This window comes from Theropithecus gelada, chromosome 10 (genome assembly GCF_003255815.1).
Source record: "Theropithecus gelada isolate Dixy chromosome 10, Tgel_1.0, whole genome shotgun sequence".
Lineage (NCBI taxonomy): Eukaryota > Metazoa > Chordata > Mammalia > Primates > Cercopithecidae > Theropithecus > Theropithecus gelada.
The window spans coordinates 34,412,359-34,431,225 of record NC_037678.1 but is presented as its reverse complement, the minus strand read 5'-3'; the positions used below and the strand labels follow the sequence as shown (position 1 = coordinate 34,431,225).

The following is an 18,867-nucleotide window of genomic DNA, read 5'->3' as shown; positions in this document are numbered from 1 at the left end:
TTTTTTTCTTTTAAACAAACAGTCATCATTAGGATGAATCTCAACATATTTCTTAATAAATATTGATAAGCTGATTCTAATTTTGTTTTTAGAAAGCCTCTTGCTCTGTTGTCTAAGCTGGAGTATAGTGCTGCAATTACGGCTCACTGAAGCCTCAAACTAGGCTCAAGCAATCCTCCCACCTCAGTCTCTCCAAGTGCTAGGATTACAGATGTCTGCCACCACGCCCGGCTAATTCTAAATTTATATGAAAATGTAGACTGCTTGTGGTGGCTTGTGCCTGTAATCCCAAACTTTTGGGAAGCAGAGGCGGGTGGATCACCTGAGGTCAAGAGTTTGAGATCAGCCTGGCCAACATGGCAAACCCCGTCTCTACTATAAAAACACAAAAAAGTTAGCCAAGTGTAGTGACACATGCCTGTAATCCCAGCTACTTGGGAGGCTGAGACAGGAGAAACACGTGAACCTGGGAGGCAGAGGTTACAGTGAGCTGAGATTGCACCATTGTACTCCAGCCTGGGCAACAAGAGCAAAACTCTGTCTCAAAGAAAAAAAAAAATGCAAAGGGCCAAGAATAGGCAAAATATTGGCTTGTTCTGAAATCTCTGGTCTATGAGATAATCCACTTTTTTTTTTTTTTTTTTTTTGAGACAGAGTCTCCTCGCTCTGTTGCCCAGGCTGGAGTTCCTTGGTGTGGTCTTGGCTCACTGTAAGCTCTGCCTCCTGGGCTCACACCATTCTCCTGCCTCAACCTCTCAAGTAGCTGGGACAACAGGCACCCACCACCACCCTCGCTAATTTTTTGTGTTTTTAGTAGAGAAGGGGTTTCACCGTGTTAGCCAGGATGGTCTCGATACCTGACCTCGTGATCTGCCCGCCTCTGCTTCCCAAAGTGCTGGGATTACAGGCATGAGCCACCGTGCCCAGCCAGACGAGATGATCTACTTCTTACTGACTTCAAGATGTGATAAAAGGCTTGGCACAGTGGCTTATGCCTGTAATGCCAACACTGGGAGGCTGAGGTGGGAGGATTACTTGAGGTCAGGAATTGGAGACCAGTCCAGGCAACATGGCAGGAACTTGTTTCTGCAGAAAAAGTAAAAAAAAAAAAAAAATCTGGGCATGATGATACACACCTATAGCCCCAGCTATCCAGGAGGCTGAGTCAGGATGATTACTTGAGCCCAGGAGTTCAAGGCTATAGTGGCTGAGGTGGGCGGATCACGAGGTCAGGAGAGCAAGACCATCCTGGCTAACATGGTGAAACCCCGTCTCTACTGAAAATACAAAAAAATTAGCGGGGCGTGGTGGCAGGTGCCTGTAGTCCCAGCTACTCAGGAGGCTGAGGCAGGAGAATGGCACAAACCTGGGAGGCGGAGCTTGCACTGCACTCCAGCCTGGGTGACAAAGTGAGACTCCGTCTCAAAACAAACAAAACAAAACAAAACAAAGGAAAGAAAGAACAAAATCCTAGCAGAATGCTGCCCATAGCGAGTCTTCACTCAGGAATGCCCATTTGGCCACACAGTAGCTCTCAGGAAAAAAACATTAACTAGTTCACCAATAGAGCAAGGAAACTCACTCATTAGCTTTAGGTCTGTTTTACTGCAGATGCGGTAGTTGTCTAAAATATCATGGAGTTATTCCAAGAAGCATTCGTTGAGAATGTATTCTCTTTATGTTCTACCCTACTCCTTCTACCTTGGTCTCCAGCATTCTGATTTTCCAATATCCTTATGCACTGTGCCCTTTTTAATTTTTGAGACAGAGTCTCACTCTCGCAGGCTGGAGTGCAGTGGTGCCATCGCAGCTCGCACCTCACTGCAACCTCCGCCTCTTGGATTCAAGTGATTCTCAAATTTCAGCTTCCTGAGTAGCTGGGATTACAAGCACGTGCCAACGCGCCCATCTAATTTTTGTATTTTTAGTAGACACAGGGTATCGCCATGGTGGCGGGGCTGGTATCAAACCCCTGGCCTCAAGTGACCCGTCCACCACTGCCTCCCAAAGTCTTCGGATTACAGGCAAGCCACCGCATGTAGCCTGTTGTGCTCACTTTAAATATGGAAATACTGGTACGTTTGTTGGTGTAATACTATTGTTTTGGCCTGAATCTGAAATCTGAATTATTTTGTATTGAGACTATTCATGGAGTTTTTTGATTCACTAAAATTCCAAATTGAACAAGGATAGACTTAATGAATTTAAAAATAATTTTTCCAGTCTGAGTGCAGTGGCTCACACCTGTAATCCCAGCACTTTGGGAGACCAAGGCAGGTGAATCATTTGAGGTTTGAAGTTCAAGACCAGCCTGGCCAACATGGCAAAACCCCGTCTCTACAAAAAATACAAAAATTACCCGGCTGTGGTGGCGTAAGCCTGTAATCCTAGTTACTCAGGGGGATGAAGTGGGAGAATCACTTGAACTCAGGAGGCGGAGGTTGCAGTGAGCCAAGATCTCACCACTGCACTCCAGCCTGGGTGACAGAGCGAGGGACTCTGTCTCAAAAAATAATAATTTTTCCATATTTCACACTTCTATACTATCTTCGAGAGTCAGAAAATAACACCAACAAAACGGAGCATCTGAGGCAATAATAATTTTTTTTTTTTTTTGAGATGGAGTGGCGTTTCCCTCTGTCGCCCAGGCAGGAGTGCAGTGGCACAGCCTCAACTACTGCAACCTCTGTCTCCCTGGTTCAAGCTATTATCGTGCCTCAGCTTCCAAGTGGCTGGGATGACAGGCACCTGCCACCGTGCCCAGCTAATTTTTGTATTTTTAGTAGAGACGGGTTTTCGCCATGTTGCCCAGGCTGGTTTCAAACTCCTGACAGGTGATCCACCCACCTTGGCCTCGAAGAGTGCTGGGATTACATACGTGAGCCACTGCGTCCGGCTACTGATACAATAATATCATTCTTAGCTCTGGTTAAAAGACTTTTTGAAGAAGCAGATAATGAACATGAGAGAATTGAAACTGACTTGGGGAATCGATTAAAATCTCCATCTAGATCAGGCACAATGGCTCACACCTGTCATCCCAGCACTTTGGGAGGCCAAGACAGGTGGATCACTTGAGGTCAGGAGTTCGAGACTAGCCCAGCAAACATGCTGAAACCCCATCTCTACTAAAAATACGAACGTTCGCTGGGCGTGTTGGTGTGCACCTGTAATCGCAGTTACTCAGGAGGCTGAGCCACGAGGATCACTTCAACCCAGGAGGTGGAGGTTGCAGTGAGCCACGATCATGCCACTGCACTCCAGCCTGGGAAACAGAGTGAGACACTGTCTCAAAAAAAAACAAAAAAAACAAATCCCCATTCATACATGAAGAAACCGAAACATCAAAAGAAAGCAGTGATTTTTTTGGAGCAAAACACACTGCTTGGTGTCAATAAAAAGATTACAGTCCTAACCTTTTCTCCAAGAATTTTGTCAGATAATCTCAAAGTCATCAAAATGAAATGGGATTATTTAAACATGAAGGACTTTAAGAAAAATATTTGGCCAGGCACAGTGACTAATGCTTGTAATCCCAGCACTTTGGAAGGCCGAGGCTGGTGGATCACCTGAGGTCAGGAGTTCAAGACCAGCCTGGCCAACATCATGAAACCCCCTCTCCACTAACCATAAAAAAATTGGCTAGACACGGGGGCGGGTGCCTCCAATTCCAGCTACTCAGGAGGCTGAGGCAAGACAATCACTTGAACCCAGGAGGTGGACGGTGTGTGCCTGTAATCCCAGTTACTGGAGAGGCTGAGGCACGAGAATTGCTTGAGTTCAGGAGACGGAGGTTGCAGTCAACTGACATCTCACCACTGCACTCCAGCCTGGGTGACAGAATGAGACTGCCTGGAAAAAAAAAAAAATCAGTGCTATTTTATCTTAAGTGTTTTATGATTAAACATCTAAAATTGTCTTTTGCACTAAGTTTATTATTTTTATTGTATTAAACTTTAGATTCATGGGGCACATGTGCAGGTGTGTTCCGTGAGTACACTGCAAAATGCTAAGGTTTGGGCTTCTAGTGAACCCATCACCCAAACACCGACCATAGTACCCAATGAGCAGTTTTTCAACCCTTTCCGCTCCTTCCCTCCCCACCTGTGGAGGTCCCAGTGTCTCTTATTTCCATCTTTATGTCCATTTGAACCAACTGTTTAGCTATTTATTTATTAATTTATTTTTGAGACACAGTCTCGCTCCTTCACCCTGCCTGGAGTGAAGTGGCGCCATCTCAGCTCACTGCAACATTCGCCTCCCGGGTTCAAGCGATTCTCCTGTCTCAGCCTTCTGAGTAGCTGGGATTACAGGCACGTGCCACCACACCGGGCAAACTTTTGCAATTTTAGTAGAAATGGGGTTCCACCATGTTGGCCAGGCTGGTATCGAACTCCTGACCTCAGGTGATCCACCTGCTTTGCCCTCCCAGTGTGCTGGGATTATAGGTATGAGCCACTGCACCTTGCCTATTTTTAAATAATACTTAATTTTCTTTCATTTTGCTAATAATTTAGAGTACAATTATATAATGATGATAACTTTTTTTGGGGGAAGGGACGGGGTCTCACTCTGTCACCCAGGCTGGAGTGCAATGGCTCAATCATGCTTCCCTGCAGCCTCAACTTCCTGGGCTCAAGTGATCCTCCAACCTCAGCCTCCCAAACAGCTGAGACCACAGGCACGCACCACCATGCCCAGCTCATTTTTCTATTTTTGTGGAGACAGGGTATTGCTATGTTGCCCAGGGAGGTGTCAAATTCCTGAGCTCAAGCAATTTGCCCCCCTTGGCTTCCCCAAGTGCTGGGATTAGAGACCTAAACCACCATCCCTGGCCTAATAATGTAGAATCTTAACGCTTCATAGGATGATTTTTAAAGTTTGTATTTGAAATGTATTTAAATATGTAGTTTGATCTTTTGAAAAACATTTGAATTCCTAACAGATTATAAAATACTAGTTGTGCCCAGGAGGCGGAGGTTGCAATGAACAGAGATCAAACCGCTGCACTCCAGCCTGGGTGCCAGAGCAAGATGCCAGCTAAAAAAAAAAAAAAAATAAGAGTTGTGTTAGGGTTCAAAGCAGAGAAGCAGAACCAGTAGGAAAGATACACAGATTCAGATATACACAAACATATAGCGACACACATCTGCATAGATATAGAAATGGATGGCTTCTAGCCGGGCACAGTGGCTCATGCCTGTAATCCCAGCACTTTGGAAGGCTGAGGCAGGCAGATCACCTGAGGTCAGGAGTTTGAGACCAGCCTGGCCAACACGATGAAACTCTGTCCCTAATAAAAACACAAAAATTAGCCAGGTGTGGTGGTGCATGCCTGCAGTTCCAGCAAATCGGGAGGCTGAGGCAGGAGAATTGCTTGAACCCGGGAGGCACAGATTGCAGTGAACCAAGATCGCGCCACTGTACTCCAGCCTGGGTGACAAAGCTAGACTCCGTCTCTAACAAACAAACAAACAAAAAAGCTATATACAGACATACATCTAGATAGATAGATAGATTGGTAAAACTTGGCTTCTGCATTTGTGGGGTTGGTTAAGCAAGCCCAGAGTCCACAGGACTGGCCGTCAGGAAACGACAATCACCGGTGGGCTGGAGCCGCACAGGCAGGGCCAAAGCTTGTTTTTCACAGGCACTCAGGAAGAAAGATCCAGAGAGAAGGGAGCACAATTGTGGACTCAACTGCTATTTGAAGTCTGTGCTCCAGGAAGTCCTAAGCCCTCTCTTTTTTAAAAAAAGAAACAAACTTTTTGGCTGGGTGTGGTGGCACAAGCTGTAGTCTCAGTTGCTCAGGAGGTTGAGGTAGGAGAATTGTTTGAGCACAGGAGTTAGAATCTAGTCTGAGCAGCATAAAAAGACTTTGGTTCTAAAAAGTATTTAAAAAATAGTCCCGCTGCACTGGCTCACGACCGTAGTCCCAACACTTTGGGAGGCCAAGGCGGGTGAACTGCTTGAAGCCAGGAGTTCAAGATCATCCTGGCCAACATGGTGAAACCCTGTCTCTACTAAAAATACAAAATCAGTCGGGTGTGGTGGCGCATGCCTGTAATCCCAGCTACTTGGGAGGCTGAGGTGGAAGAATTGCTTGAACCTGGGAGGCAGAGCTTGCAGTGAGCCAACACTGCACTGCTGCACTCCAGCCTGGGTGATAAAGTGAGACCCTGTCTCAAAAAAATAAATAAGAAATATTTTCAAAATAAAACACTTTTAATGTTTTTATTATTTTTTTCTTTAGCAGCACATTGGGAAGTTGAGTAAACTTTTAATTTTAAAACAGTTTTACAATTACAGACAAATTGTCAAGACAGCACAAAGTTCACACATACCCTTGTACCTGGCTTCCTTCTTATGAACATCTTAAATTAGTATGGTAAATTGCTACAGTTAAAAAACCTGGCTGGGCATGGTACCTCACACCTATGATCCCAGCACTTTGGAAAGCCAAAGTGGGAGGATTACTTGAGACTTGGAGTTCAACACTAGCCTGGGATACACAGTGAGACCTTGTTTTAGTTAAAAAAAAAAAAAAAAAAATTAAGGCTGGTCTGGGTGGCTCACACCTATAATCACAACACTTTGGGAGGCCAAGGCAGACGAATCACCTGAGGTCGGGAGTTCAAGACCAGGATGACCAACATGGAGAAACCCTGTCTCTACTAAAAATACAAAATTAGCCAGACGTGGTGGGGCACGCTTGTAATCCCAGCTACTCGGGAGGCTGATGCAGAAGAATCACTTGAAACCAGCAGGTGGAGTTTGCAGTGAGCCGAGATCTTGCCATTGCACTCCAGCCTGGGCAACAAGAGCAAAACCCCATCTCAAAAAAAAAAAAATTTTTTTTTTAATGAAAAATTGGACCAGGCTTCAGCACAGTGGGACAGTCACACCTCACTGCAGCGTCCAACTCCTGGGCTCAAGCAATTCTCCCTCCTCAGCCTCCCTAGCAGCTGGGACTGTAAGTGCATACCACCGTGCTGACTCACTAAAAGAAAAAAAAAAATTTACAGAGATGTAGTCTCGCTATGTTGCCCAGGCTAGTCTCACACTCCTGACCTCAAGATCTTCCCATCTTAGCCTCCCAAAGTGCTAGGATGTGAGTCACCATCCCCGGTCCCAATAAACCAATACTGATACATTATGATTAACTGAGGTTCATCTTGATTCAGATTTCTTTACTATTTCCCATAATGTCCTTTTCCTGTCCCAAGATGTCATCCAGGAGACCATACTATGTTTAGTTCTTAAGTCCCCTCAGGATTGCTGGAGTGCAGTGACTCCATCTCGGCTCACTGCAACCTCTGACCACTGAGTTCAAGCTATTCTCCTGCCTCAGCCTCCCCAGTTGCTGGGATTACAGGCACCTGCCACCATGCCCAGCAGTGCAGTGGGGCGATCTTGGCTCCCTGCAACCTCCGCCTCCCGGGTTCAAACGATTCTCCTGCCTCAGTCTCCCAAGTAGCTGGGATTACAGGAGTGTGCCGCAACTCACTGTCTTTTTTTTTGGAGACAGAGTTTGAGATGGGGCTTCACCATGTTGGCCAGGCTGGTCTAGAACTCGTGGCCTCAGGTCATCCACCCACCTCAGCCTCCCAAAGTGCTGGGATTACAGGTGTGAGCAACTGCACCCAGGCTATTCTGCACTTCACTTGCAAAATACTTTTCCCTTTACAATAAATTGCTCTATGCTGCATCACCTTCGCTGTCTGATTCTTATTTAAATTCTTTATTTATTTTAATTATTTCTTCTTTTTGAAACAGGGTCTCACTATGTTGCCCAGGCTGGTCTCAAACCTTTGAGCTCAAGCAATCCGCCCACCATGGCCTCCCAAAGAGCTGGGATGACAGGCATTAGCCACCACACCCAGCCTAAATTCTTTGAAACTTACAACTGCGGCCCCAAAACAGTTGTCAATCATTGCACCACTGCCGTCCAGCCTGGGCAATAGTCTAAGGCCTCATCTCACAAAAGGAAAAAGATATATTAAAAATAAATAAATACATAATTTTTTTTCCCTTAAAAACAGGGTATCCCAGTCAGGCACAGTAGCTCACACCTGTAATCCTTGCACTTTGGGAGGCCAAGGAAGGTGAGTCATCTGAGGTCAAGAGTTCAAGACCAACCAGGCCTACATGGTGAAACGCCGTCTCTACTAAAAAAAAACCCACAAAAATTAGCTGGACACGGTGGAAGGTGCCTGTAATCCCTGCTACTTGGGAGGCTGAGGGAGGAGAATCACTTGAACTTGGGAGGTGGAGGTTGCAGTGAACCCAAGAGTGCACCAGTGCCCTCCAGTCTGGGATCCTACAGAGTGAGACTCCAACTCAAAAACAAATACAAATAAACGAGCCAGGGTCTCCATCTGTTGCCCAGACCAGAGTGCAGTGACGCAGTCACAGCTCACTGTACCCTTGACCTCCCATGCTCAACTGATTCTCCTGCCTCAGTAGCTGGGACTATCGGCACACATCACCATGCCTGGCGAATTTTTTAATTTTTTCGGGTGATGGTCTCGCTATGTTGCCCAAGCTGGTCTTGAACTCTTGGCCTGAAGTGATCCTCCTACCAAGTCCTCCCTACAAAGAGCTGGGATGACAGGTGTCAGCCACCGCACCCGGCCCTCCAAAGCTGCCTCTTCCTTGACCACAATGTGTAGCAAGGGGAGCTAGAGTGAGAGCAGCACCGTGGGGAAGGGACAGGACTGCCAGCCTGAGCTATCTGACGTTAGGCCAGACCCCTCTTCTCCAAGAGAGATCAACCACGAGTGATCTCGGGAGCCCGTGCCCGCTCAGACAGCCTGGATTTTAGCTTCATAGGTGGATGGGAACCTGTGAAGGTTTAGAGATGCTGGGAGAACCTTTTCCCTGGGAGAGCTTTCCAAATAGGGAACAAACAGAGCCACCCGGGGCCCCGCTGAGGGAGGATCCTACCAGAAGCCGTCACCACTGTCTCGCTCCATGCCAGTGGTGATGGTGATGTCATCGATGCAGGTAGTTGGTGTCGTGTACAGAAGCACAGACGGCTGCAGTCCCGCGTACTTGAAGAAATCAAAGTCTGTGTTCTGGATAAAGTAACCCTTGGGATACCTAGGGCGAGAGGACTGTGGTTCGCTGGGCCCTCGCCATGGGTCTTTTGCCCTCAGTTCACATGCCTCCCCAGATCAGGGCCTCCTCTCAGCGAAGGCCACCCTGTCTCTGGCAGGAAGACCACAGGGTGGGGCGGGAAGGTGGGTGCGTGCAGTGTTGGCAGGATGGTACCCACTTGGACGTGTCAGTCACGTACGGATGGTCCCTGGTGGCAGGGTGGGGGGGTGAGCGTGCTCTTGATGGCGACAGTGACACAGAGGCGGGAGGGCAGGGGACCCACCTGGAACAGGCTGCTGACATCAGCCTCGAAGGGGAGGTAGCCCCTTTCATGCTCTAGCGTGTGGACACCATTCACTCACTGCAGACATAGGAGATATGGGGAGGGGGTGGCAGGTCGAGGCATGAGGAGGGGCTCTGCTATCGGGCACGCCCTCACATAACCCGCAGCATGGGGCTCAGGGGCCTGCCAGTCAGATGGCAAGAATGACATCCCCGTAGGGTAGATCAGGCCACCTATCCCCCTACACAGTGCACAGCCCCCAGGGCAGGGTAAGGCCCCCCACCGTCCCAACCCAGGAGACAGGCTGTGGGTGGAATCTGAGGGTCCCATGCTGATCAGGAGCTGTGCCCACCCACCCGCCCTGCCTGCTCCTGGCCACACTGACCACAACGGCATAGAAGTGGGCACTGTCAATCCTCAGCACCACTCTTGTGTGCAGGTCCTGGATCCATCGCTTCAGCGGGGTCACCTCCCGTTCGAATATACCACACCCAGCTGACAAAATGCCCAGTCCTGGCTGATGTCATTGAAGATGGAGAGAACCGGTATGTCCAAGGTGGGGCCAGACTGCAAAGAGAAGGGCTGGGCTCAGCTCCTAGGCCCCCAAAGGGATCTGGGACCAGTGTGCTGCACAGCTGTGCCCCCAGGCCTAGAACAAGCCCTGACACATGGTGGGGATTTCTGGAGGAAAAGACAGATAGCTTGCTGATGACAGGTCCACTGCCAGGGCAGGTTGTACACCTGGGACACTGGGGTCAGGAGATCCTCGTTGGGGCGGATGGCACCCAGTATCTCCCGAGACGGGGTGACCCCAGGGGCACATCCCAGCCAAAGGCAAGAAAGTTCAGACCTGTGACTAAGATGCAAATGACCCACTGCCTGTCACAGGGGGGAAGGCTGGTTAGCGGGAGGGGCAGCTCTGCTTAGGACACTGTGAGTGAGGCCCACGCTGGCAGCCAGCCCTCTCCTCTCTTTCTCTTGTACTGAATACCACAAAAACAGAAACAGAGGATGTAGTCTGGGCATGGTGGTTCACACCTGTAATCCCAGCACTTTGGGAGGCAGAGGCAGGCGGATCACAAGGTCAGGAGTTCGAGACCAGCCTGGCCAATATGGTGAAACCCCATCTCTATTAAAAATACAAAAATTAACTGGCAGTGGTGGTGGGCACCTGTAGTCCCAGCTACTAGGGAGGCTGAGGCAGGAGAATCGCTTGAACCCAAGAGGCGGAGGCTGCAGCGAGGCAAGATCATGTCATCGCACTGCAGCCTGGGTGACACAGTGAGACTCTCTCTCAAAAAAAAAAAGAAAAAAAGAGGATGTAGACCAGGCAAACGCGGCCCAGACCTCACCGGATCCCACTTCTTTGCTGACCACGTCCAAGTCAGGAGGGCAACAGGGGTGACGTCCTTGGCCTGATGTCACTGTCTGTCCTCTATCTGAACCCTGAAAACCAAGCTACCTTCCCCCCTTGGCAGAGCCAACCTCAGAATGTCTAAACTGTCCCCTCCTCCCGATCCCGGGGCCCAGCTCTGTGCAGGTCCTGCCCCTCAGGCCTGACGAGTGTCTGGTGGCTCATGCCTATAATCAGTACTTTGGGAAGTCAACGTGGGAGGATGGCTTGAGGTCAGGAGTTCGAGATCATCCTGGATAAGGTACTGAGACCCTGTATCTTAAAAAACAAAACAAAACCAAAAAGTTGGTTTTTGTTTTGAGACGGAGTCTCAGTCTGTCGCACAGGCTGGAGTGCAGTGGCCTGATCTCGGCTCACTGCAACCTCCGCCTTCCTGGTTCAAGCAATTCTCCTGCCTCTGCCTCCCAACTAGCTGAGATTACAGGTGCTCATCACCACGCCCGGCTAACTTTGTATTTTTAGTAGAAATGGGTTTCACTACGTTGGCCGGGCTGGTCTTGAACTCCTGGCCTCATGTGATCGGGCGCCCGCCTCGGCCTCCCAAGGTGCTGGGATTACAGGTGTGCGCCACCAAGCCTGACCAAGTTTCTTTCTTTCTTTCTTTCTTTTTTTTAATTAGGTATGGCGGTCCCAGCTAACTTGCAAGGCTGGGGCGGGAGAATCGCTTGAGCTCAGAAGTTAGGATTGCGCCATTCCGCTCCAACCTGGGCGGCAGGACCAAACCCAGTCTCAAAAACATTTAAAAAACTAAAAATAAATATTAGAAAGGACACTGCCCCGGCTCAGCCTTCGCCTCCGGAGGCGGCTGGACAGGAGCGCTTCCTCTGTGCCCGCCTCCACCTCCCTGGCCCTCCTGAGTCCCCTAGTCCCCCCCGGTTCCCCCATTCTCCAACCCCGCGCCCCCAAGCCCGTTGACTTTTAATCTCCTCCACGACGCAGCTCCTGGGCACTCAGGTGAAGGAGGCTGCAGGGCGCCGGGGCTTACGCCATTCCCAACGCCGGGCATCCGGGCGCCTCTCGCAACGGTCGCGGGTACCTCTGCTCCTGGAAGCCCGGGCGTCGGTTGTCGAAGTCGGTTTAGAAGCTTCAGAGGCAGTGGAGCTCCTTGCCCTCCCGCGAGGCGCTCTGCCGGGTGTACAGCATCCCGCCCAGCAGCGCCTGCGCACAGCCACACAACAGCGGCCCCCAGAGCGGCCAAGGACACCGCCACCAGCCAGGTCATACTTCCCGCTCCCTGTCTTGTCAGCCAATTTGACCGGATGAGAGCGGCGCGGGCGGAGCCCTGCGAGCCTGTCGCGCGACGCGCCTGCGGCGTGAGGCGCGTGAGGCCGTCCGCGCCATGTTTGTTAAGGGCGAGTGCCAGGCCTGGAGGCGCCGGGCGGCGCCAGGCGCTGCCCAGTAGAACCTGTGGCTGGAATCCAGGGCTAGGCCTTTGGGGAAGCCGGACCCCCACCCTCGGCTCCAGCCAAGAAGGGCGTCGTCTGCTCCCCATCCCAGCAGAGGCTGGACGATCCAGGGCCGCAAGCCAGGACAGAACCCCTGAGATTGGTGGCATCCCCGTTTCTTCAAGGGGCACCTCCACTTGCTTTCCCCAGCAGGAATTGGAGCAGGCCCCAGGGGAGCCTCTTCCATGACTGCTGGATGCAGCCTCTTGCAGGGATGCACGTCCTTGGGAGGCGGCCGTAGCCTTTACCCTGGACCTCTGGGCCCCCGACCCTAACCAAGGGGGCAGAAGCTCCTTCTTGGCTTTGAAGATACATGAAGATACAGGGAGAGTGGCCAAGTGCAGTGGCTCAGGCCTGTAATCCCAGCACTTGGGGATGCTGAAGTAGGCGGATCACTTGAGGCCAGGAGTTCGAGACCAGCCTGGCCAACATGGCGAAACCCCCTCTCTACTGAAAATACTAAAAAAAAAAAAAAAGGGAGCCAGGCATGATAGCAGGCGCCTGTAATCCCAGCTACTCAGGAGGCTGAGGCTGAAGAATCACTTGAACCCAGGAGGCGAAGGTTGCAGTGAGCCGAGGTCACACCACTGTAGTCCAACCTGGGTGACAGAGCAAGAATCTATCTCAAAAAAAAAAAAAAAAAAAAAAATTGCAGGGAGAGGGTGCCCTGCGGGACCCCACTTTACTCCAGTAGGGAAGGCATCATGTGGAAGGAATCTGGAAGAGATCTGGAGACAGTGAAAAAGACATAGGTTTATTAAGGGGACTTTCACACAGGTGCAGTGGCTGTAGCTGGACATGAGAACCACTACATTTGTAAAAAGCATGCAGCTTCCATCACATTTTCACCTAGCATCCTCGACATGTTAAAGGTGGAAGGTATCCGAGTTCCCGGTGGTGAATCCAAACACAACTGAAACAACCTCAATTCTTGCCTCCTCAGAAGAAATAATTTGACTGAGGGTCATAAGGTAGATACCAGATAGAGGCAAGTTGCAGAGCAGGAGTAAAATTTTTTTAAAAAGCAGGCCAGGAAAGGGCATAGTGGCTCATGCCTGTAATTCCAGTACTTTCGGAGGCTGAGTTGGGTGGATCACCTGAGATCAGGAGTTCGAGACCAGCCTGGCCAACATGGTGAAACCATGTCTCTACTAAAAATACAAGAATTAGCTGGGGTAATGATGAGTGCCTGTAATCCCAGCTACTTGGGAGGCTGAGGCAGGAGAATCTCTTGAACCTGGGAGGTGGAGGTTGCAGTGAGCTGAGATTGAGCCACTGCACTCCAGCCTGGGCTATAGCGTGAGATAGTATTAAAAAAAAAATGGTTATTAAAAATGTTAGAACAGGAAGTAAAGGAAAGAAGGAAAGTACAACTTGGAAGAGGGCCAAGCGGTCGACCTGAGAAACCAAGTGCCCAGCTTGACCTCTTGACTCAGAGTTTCACAGGTTGGCATCCTTCCAGGATCTTGCCACTCCTGATTCCTTAGCTTGGGGCTCCGAACACACTTTCTTCTTTGACCATAAAGTCATTCTAAGGGTACACATCAATTACGGCTGTCGGGTGCCTCTGCCATACAGAGGGGTCCCTCTGGTCCTAGGAACCTGGACTGGACACAGTTGTTTGCACGATTACTCCCCCACCCCTTTTCTCATGCTCGCAAATCCACCTTCTGAGAATGGACCTTAATACTGGAAATGGAGTCCCCAGCATAGTGAAAATAAATACATTCTAGAAATTGACAAGGCCTAAAGGCTTTTTCTCAAATGTTTATGCTTTTTTTCTTATTCTCTTTCTTTAAAATTTTACTTGTATATTCCTTTAGTGAAATACTTACATTCTTAAATTAGGATAGAGTTCACTGTTTATGAGGCAGCTTTAGGCCACATTTAACAAAAGTAAGAACAAGTAGGATGCAAAAGTTTATAAAGTATGTAAAAATCAGTAATTCAGGATGGGCTTAGTGGCTCACACCTGTAATCCCAGTACTTTGGGAGGTGGAGGCAGGAGGATGACTTGAGCCCAGGAGTTTGTGACCAGCCTGGACAACATAATGAGACCAGGGTCTCTACAAGAAATACAAAAAACAAAAACAAAAAAAAATTACTCCGGTGGTGTGGCACACACCTATCATCCCAGGTACATGAGAGGCTGAGGCAGGAGCATTGATGAAGCCCGGGAAACAGAGGTTGCAGTGAGCCAAGATTGTGCCACTGCACTCCAGCCCAGGTGACAGAGCGAGACCCCATCTCAAACAAAAAAAAAAAAAAAGAAAGAAAAGAAAAGAAAAGAAAAAAATAAGACTAAAAGGTGCCAGAGAAGATGCCTTCCTTTCTCTTTTTTTTTTTTTTTGAGTCTCCACCTCCCTGGTTCAAGTGATTCTCCTGCCTCAGCCTCCTGAGTAGCTGGGATAACAGGTGCTCACCACCACACCCAGCCAATTTTTGTAATTTTAACAAAGACAGGGTTTCACTATGTTAACCAGGCTGGCCTCTAACTCCTGACCTCAGGTGATCCACCCGCCTCAGCCCCCCAAAATCCTGGGATTACAGGCGTGAGCCACCATGCCTGGCCAATCAACTATTTCTTCAGTTTACGGTTGGTAAGAAAGCAAAGCTTTATCTAAAACCTTGAGGTCAGCAGAAGGTGTGTTAAGTTTTTATCTGTGAGTGTGATTCCCTCCAGGCCCCTCAGGAAGAAATTTGGAACAAAGAACAGCAGTGAGAGTTCAGTCTTGGGTTCACCCTTATCTGAGGTCGAAGGGAAAGCTGTCAGCATTTTTCATCCTGTGGAGATCTGCACTTCTGAAAACAACTTAGGGACATTTGTCAAGATGTTATCTTTACTTTCTATAGGGGATCAAATATCTTGTGGCTCTAACCGACTTGGGTGGCTATTGTTCTGAGCTATTATTACCTTTTTCCTTTCCTTTTTTTTCTTTCTTTCTTTCTTTTTTTTTATTTTTTATTTTTTTGAGATGGAGTCTCACTCTGTCTCCCAAGTTGGAGAGCGATGGCCCAGTCTAAGCCCACTGCACCGTCCACCTCCCAGGTTCAAGAAATCCTCCTGCCTCAGCCTCATCAGTAGTGGGGAAAACAGGCATCTGTAATCACATCCAGCTAATTTTTCTATTTTCAGTAGACATGGGGCCTCCTCATGTTAGCCAGACTGATCTGGAACTCCTGACCTCAGTTGATCTATCTGTCTCGACCTCCCAAAGTGCTGGGATTACAGGTGTGAGCCACTGCACCCAGTCAATTACTACCTTCTTCTTATCAACTTGCTAATTCACTTCTCAAGAATAGCTAGGTGCCCGGAATTTCCCTTGAAGGTTAATGTGGTTCGGATATGTGCCCTCCAGATCTCATGATGAGATGTGATTTCCAGCCAGGCGCATTGGCTCACACCTGTAATCCCACCACCTCCTCCTCCTCCAATTCCTCCTCCTCCTCCTCCTCCTTCTCCTCCAATTCCTCCTCCTCCTCCTAGTCCTCCTTCTCCTCCACCTCCTCCTCCTCCTCCAACTCCTCCTCCTCCTCCTCCAACTCCTCCTTCTGCTCTACCTCCTCCTCCTCCACCTCCTCCTCCTCCTCCAACTCCTCCTCCTGCAACTCCTCCTCCTCCAACTCCTCCTCTTCCTCTGTTTCTTTATCCTCCTCTTCCCCCTCCTTCATTTCTTTTTCCTCCTCCTCCTTCTACATTTCTTTTTAATACTCCTCCTCCGTTTCTTTTTCCTCCTTCTTTTCTTTTTCTTCCTCCATTTCTTTTTCCTCTTCCTCCTCCATTTCTTTTTCCTCCTCCTCCTCCTCACAGGCATGAGCCACTACACAAGGCCTGGTTGTTTGTTTCTTTCTCCTCCTCCTCCATTTCTTTTTCCTCCTCCTCCTTCTCCTCCTCCTCCTCCTCTTCTTCCTCCTCACAGGCACCAGGCACGACTCACCTGGCTGTTTCCTTTTCCTCCTTTCCTCCTCCTGCTCCTCCTCTGCCTCCCAAATTGCTGGGATTACAGGCCTGAGCCACCACACCTAACTATTTCTTCTTCTTTTTCTTCCTCTTCCTCCTCCTCCTTCTTCACTTCATTTTATTTTTTTTGATGTGGAGTCTCGCTCTGTTGCCCAGGCTGGAGTGCAGTGGTGCAATCTCCGCTCACTGCAACCTCCACCTCCTGGGTTCAAGCCTCCCAAGTGTCTGTGATTACCAGCGTCTGCCACCCTGCCCAGTCAATTTTTGTACTTTTAGTACAGATGCGGTTTCACCATGTTGACTGGGCTGGTCTCAAACTCCTGACCTCGTGATCTGTCCACCTCCACCTCCCATAGTGCTGGGATTACAGGCATGAGCCACTGCGCCCAGTCCCCCTGGTTTTTGTTTTGTTTTCTTTTTCCATGAAATGGAGTTTCACTCTTGTTGCCCAGGCTGGAGTGCAATGGCATAATCTTCCCTCACTGCAACCTCCACCTCCCGGGTTCAAGCGATTCTCATGCCTTAGCCTCCTGAGTAGCTGGGATTACAGGCACTTGCCACCACGCCCGGCTAATTTTCATATTTTTAGTAGAGACAAGGTTTCTCCATGTTGGCCAGGCTGGTCTTGAACTCCTGACCTCAGGTGATCCGCCCTCCTTGGCCTCCCAAAGTGCTGGGATTACAGCTGTCAGCCACTGCGCTGGGCCTACAGCTCATTTCTTACCACAGAAATCTTTGTGCCTCTCCATAAAACTGCCATCAGGGATGTCCCCAGAAACCATTCATCCCAGGTGCCATGCAGAGAAGAGCTTCTTGTTCTCCTTTACCCTTTACCTCTTCCCTCTCACCTCATCTTGTTCATTCACTCATCCCTTTTCCCTTCTCACTTTTAAGCGTTAACCTTTAAAAGCCTGTCTTCCCCTATAAGTAACGTATTGTAACTCCCGCCATCACCATATCCTTCTCCAACCCACCAAACTGCCAAGGGTGGTAAGTCCATAAACTAAGAAGAAATGGGAAACATTCATTGCAAAATTTGCAGCCCGTCAGTCACCCAATGTGACAGCACAGATCTTCTGGTCTTTGAAGACCCATTTTTTTTTTTTTTAAGACAGGTGTCACTCTGTCACCCAGGTTCAGGTGCAGTGGTGCAATCGCAGCTCACTGCAACCCCCAACTCCCGTGCTCAGGCGATCTGCCTGCCTCAGCCTCCCAAGCAGCTAGAACTACAGGAACACACCACCACACACAGCTAATGTGCTTATTTTTTGTAAAGATGGGGTCTTACTCTGCTTAACAGGCTGGTCTCAAACTCCTGGCTTCAAGGGATCCTCCCACCTTGGCCTCCCAAAGCGCTGGGATTACTGGCATGAGTCACCATGCCCGGTCTGAAGACTTTTAAATGTTGCCATATTCAAGATGCGTTGCAACTCACCTGTGTTTGATGAGCCTGCTTTTTCAAGTGAGTAATATAAAACACACGGAAATACCTTCAGCTTCTCAGGCTTTGTACCTTCCTCCGGAATAATCAGTGTATCCCAAAAGTAAATCCATAATGAGGTCCAGTTTTTCCTTCCTCCTTGGCTGTGAAATAGACAAAGAAAAAGGCAAGCCAACCATTTCCATCTCACTGTAGGAGACTCTCCTGTTTGCTTTTTGACTGTATTTGGGAAACGAGGGCCTGACTGCTTTTCCTACTTCCTAAGCACAACTTCCTTTACCTAGGAAATCCTCAGCGCGACCTACATGGATTAAACCAGCTTCCTCACTTTGTTTCCAATATTTTTACAACCAAAATATCCAGAAAGGGCAAGGCAACCTGAAAAAATGAGGACGGGTACATTATCCCATGAGCCAAACTGCCACTTACACTGGTTAGTCATGAAATCGGCAAAATTCCAGATGAGCTCTCCAACTACGTATTTTCTGCATTTTTGATCCAGACCCAGATGGTACTGCTGTGGCAGACTGTTCTGGTCGTCTTCACTGAACATCAGAGATGGATCCTGGAATTCAAGAGAAAGAAAATTTAAGAGTCAGAACTGGCAGAATTGTAAATGTTAAATAAAAAATAAAGATCCACTTGATGGTGACGAAAATATCTGACCTCACAGGGGGCTGTAGTGACTACAGGACTCACTGATGCTAGGGTAAAGAGAGCCAGGGAATGATCTAACCCAGAAGAAAATGGAGGTTTAAAAAAAAAAAAAAAAAACATGGCCAGGCGTGGTGGCTCAACCCTGTAATCTCAGCACTTTGGGAAGTTTAGGCCGGGCAGATCACAAGGTTGAGAGATCGAGACCATCCTGGCTAACACGGTGAAACCCCATTTCTACTAAAAATACAAGAAATGAGCTGGGCATCGTAGCAGGCGCCTGTAGTCCCAGCTACTCAGGAGGCTGAGGCAGGAGAATGCTGTGAACCTGGGAGGTGGAGCTTGCAGTGAGCAGAGATCGTGCCACTGCACTCCAGCATGGGCAACAGCGAGACTCTGTTGAAAGAAAGAAAGAAAGAAAAAAAAGAAAAGAAAAGAAAAGAAAAAAAAGAAAGAAAGAAAAGAAAGTCATTACTTAGTAACTGCTTTATTTATAAATATAATTTGATATTCCATTCATCTTACTTTTCCATCTCTATCTGCTGGTACAGTCTTAAGGCTGAACTACAC

At 48.7% G+C, this 18,867-nt stretch overlaps 1 long non-coding RNA gene and 1 pseudogene across 2 annotated transcripts in view; both read right to left on the bottom strand.

The window, feature by feature from the left end:
* LOC112632423 overlaps positions 1–18,867 on the bottom strand; it is a 496,008-nt pseudogene that overhangs the window by 7,364 nt on the left and 469,777 nt on the right. Inside the window, exon 3 of the transcript XR_003121396.1 lies at positions 17,173–17,180. The product of XR_003121396.1 is annotated as an immunoglobulin lambda-1 light chain-like (transcript). The remainder of the gene's footprint in view (positions 1–17,172; positions 17,181–18,867) is intronic.
* LOC112632809 lies at positions 8,953–11,850 on the bottom strand. Its single transcript, XR_003121449.1, has 3 exons — positions 11,782–11,850; positions 9,768–9,949; positions 8,953–9,102 (listed from the first exon to the last, which is right to left on the bottom strand). It is a non-coding gene; the product is annotated as an uncharacterized LOC112632809 (long non-coding RNA).